The sequence below is a fragment of the Saccostrea cucullata genome, unplaced genomic scaffold (assembly GCF_032062105.1).
Source record: "Saccostrea cucullata isolate Sc308-1 unplaced genomic scaffold, CSIRO_AGI_Scuc_v1 ctg8878, whole genome shotgun sequence".
NCBI lineage: Eukaryota > Metazoa > Mollusca > Bivalvia > Ostreida > Ostreidae > Saccostrea > Saccostrea cuccullata.
The window spans coordinates 4716-8108 of NW_026925445.1; the positions used below are offsets into that span (position 1 = coordinate 4716).

Genomic DNA, 3393 nt, shown 5'->3' on the forward strand with positions numbered 1-3393 from the left:
CAATAAACATCACAACTGCTATTGTTTTTTTTTCTGTATATTAAGTTGACATAGTACAAATGAAACGAAGTCTTGTTAAGTTGCAAATCAAATAAGGATGCAACATACATAGAAGACCTTACATAGATTTACAATGTGCTTGTGATTCTATAAAATGTCTTGATTCAATACACGTATGGCCCAGGTAGAACAAATCACAAGTCTTTAATGCTGATGACAGGTGAGCCCTGTGTCATTATGTCCACAATAAATCCATTGGATATTTTTTCAGGAGAGCTCCTACCATAGCAGGCCCTTGAAAGCCAGACAATATTTTTTTTTATTCCTGTGGTAAATTTGTCTTTCGGGATCGTAAAATATTGGTACATGCATCCTAATATCAGTAGCGTTTTCTTTTCTGGAGATTGTCTCCACCATTCTCCTGACAGCTGTCTCTTGTTAGAATTTTCTACAAAGTGAATAAGTGAAAAAAATAAAGAATATCTCATAATTATATTTAGCAAATATTCCTTTACAACTTATCCGACTTTCAATAAATGAAATCAAGGACTTCAAATAGTCTTTATGATATATTTAATATACTTTCTAGGGACGTCAAATTAACCGTGTACTCGATCCAACGTCCAAGTATTGAATACTAAAAATGGATACTCGGTTACTCGGATGTATATTAAATAATTTCTTTTTTCAAAGTAAATATTTTTATCAAAACTTATCAATATTTACTTAAATATGCAAACAGTAATTAGCATGTTTTCATCTACACCTAGCTGTAAAACACCCCTTATCACCTCTACATGTAGCTGTGAATATACAGCAATTACTGACCAATTAGCAGGCACATAGTCGTTCTCAACTATTGTGGTCCTTAATTTTTGCATGAGTGACTTCAACGATTGTTTAAAGTATACATCACAATGATTGAAGTATTTGCAGTACACAGCAGTGAAATATGACATGCATAGAAATGCCGCTACCCACTTCAACAGTAAATAAATAACTAAAGATTCAAAACAGATGAAAGTCAATTTGCTAATTAACTTTAGTGTATAAACTGGAAACAACCAATAAATGAATTATTATAAGACTATGAGCATGCAATCCCTTCAACATCCATATCTTATTTTTGAAGTTTCGCTAGTTTAATAAACAAACCTGCACAACAGTTTGTCCTCCCTTTTGCGTTGATCAAATAGATCCAAAACAACCTTTTGTAATTTTTGGTGTACCAATTGTGCATAATTTTTTTTTGCTTTTTATTTGATAGATAACTTAAGTACTAAAAAATAATTTCCAATCGAATCATTGTTTATTTGTACATTTTTGTGGGTTAATAGAGATTAACTAGGCTCAAGAACAATCTTTTATCTACATTTTACCGTTAGTAACCGAGTATTCAACCGGAGAAAGCGATCATTAATTATCAAATGATTTGATCGATTTGACTTCCCTAATATTTTCCAGTATTTCTCTCTCTCTATCTGATCTCTCTCTCAAAAGCCTACTATTGTTCGTAATCATGCATTTGCAAGAAAACAGATTAAATGTATATAAGATATACAGGACATAGACTGATAAAAGTTACTTTGGTGTATTTGAAAAATTAAAAAGAAAATAAATCAATTTAACAAAAATAGAAAATATTAAATTATACTTTCAAAAAATATTCGGTTCATATCTGTCATTATAACAAGAACATTCATTATGCTATCAAACATATATGTATCATAATTTATGACACTTTTCCCACTTGAAATATACATGTACTCACCTTCTGACAGAATCATGAGAATAGTGTATCTGACTGCGGTTGTGCTGAATTGAGTTTTTCTTATTTAGAGATGACACAGAGCGAAATTTCTACATGTTCACCATGCAATGTTAATTATCCTGCTCTTTGTTAGCTGCCTCCATAGGGACACATCTATACTGACTAAAATTGTGTCTTTGAGACTGTCCAGTTTTCATAGCTTTGGTCCATCCTTCAACATATTTACATTAAATGCAGGATATATAAATGTATACATAGACTGGGCATGATAATTCCTCAAATAATTTCTTCCAGGCATGCATGAAATTATTTGCAGATACAGTATCAGTTCGTTCGATCAAGACCGACCAAAACAGGTATCATGTTACGATATCTAATTAAAGCATGTCTGCATAGGGAGGCGACATTTTCAAGTTAAAACAATAAAGATAAAGGTTACAATGAAAGATAAGCTAATCAGACAACGTAAGTTACCTTGCTAATGTTGAAGAGAAGCCTGTCACTTCCATTGTAAATCATTTGTACTCCACGTGGGTTTGTTGACAATAATTTCACGCTGAATCGTCTCATGTTAGACTATTACGCGAAAGTAGTACATAAATATAAATAAACAATTGATAAAAGGAACTACATACCTCTTTTCTTCTATTATCCAATAGATTATTTAAAAGATTAGTTCTTCTGTAGCTGTGTACATGTACCTGTCTTTAATTCTTAAATATAATTATACCTACTTGAACTATTTTGTCCCTCGTAATATTTCTAAACATCGCTTCAGGACCCCGTGATGTTGAACCCCATTTGTTTTTGTTTTAAACATACAGAGCTGTCGTTCGTTCTTCTCTCAAGCGTGAAATGTATCAGGAGTACTAAAGTAACTATTAGTTCTATTATTAGGCTATTATTTCATTGGACTTTTTTTCATAAATCAAAATAAATTGTTAAAATAAATTCAGCCATAACACACGCTTTTGATATGATAATAACGATAAAGATTGGAAAGGGTGTCGAATACGAGTAACGGTTGTATGCCCATAGTTTAAGATACATCCGTTTGGAGTACCATGTCAGAGGGCAAAATTGACCTTTCACATCTCGAGAGGTAAAAAGGTCATCAAGGCAAATGCAATAGGCGGCTTCTTGCAATAGGCGGCTTCCGCCTATAAAGTATATAATTGTTTTATTATATAGTCGGGATTTGAATAAATAACATTGAAGGCTGTATGACGACACCATTTTTATTTTCGATCTTTCATTGTTGAAAATTAAAAAAATTTCCAGAATACGTTTTCCTTTTGCTATGTGTAAGACGTCCAAATGTTAAAAAATGATCCTGAAATAGGTTTGAATAATTGTTATTCTGTTCAGATACGTAGCTCGCTGCGGCCGTTGCAACCATTGATTACAACGTTGTTTGATGTTTTTTTTTGTGAAGTCACAATGCCGTGGCACGCGCATTGACCCTCCGGTGAATACGGCCTAAAATCCGGTGAATATGTAGCGTTATGAACTCTTTGCGTTTGTATAGATTATAGAGGGACTATGAATAAACTATATAATAATGTTCGTTATCTCCAAATCCTTCATGTAACCGTTAAATAACTGATTTGGCAAAGTTTAAG

The 3393-nt window shown here is 32.6% G+C and overlaps 1 long non-coding RNA gene across 1 annotated transcript; it reads right to left on the bottom strand.

Moving 5' to 3' along the window:
- Positions 1-322: 322 nt before the first annotated feature.
- LOC134268862 (uncharacterized) lies at positions 323-2471 on the bottom strand. Its single transcript, XR_009992445.1, has 3 exons — positions 2246-2471; positions 1772-1982; positions 323-448 (listed from the first exon to the last, which is right to left on the bottom strand). It is a non-coding gene; the product is annotated as an uncharacterized LOC134268862 (long non-coding RNA).
- Positions 2472-3393: the final 922 nt, after the last annotated feature.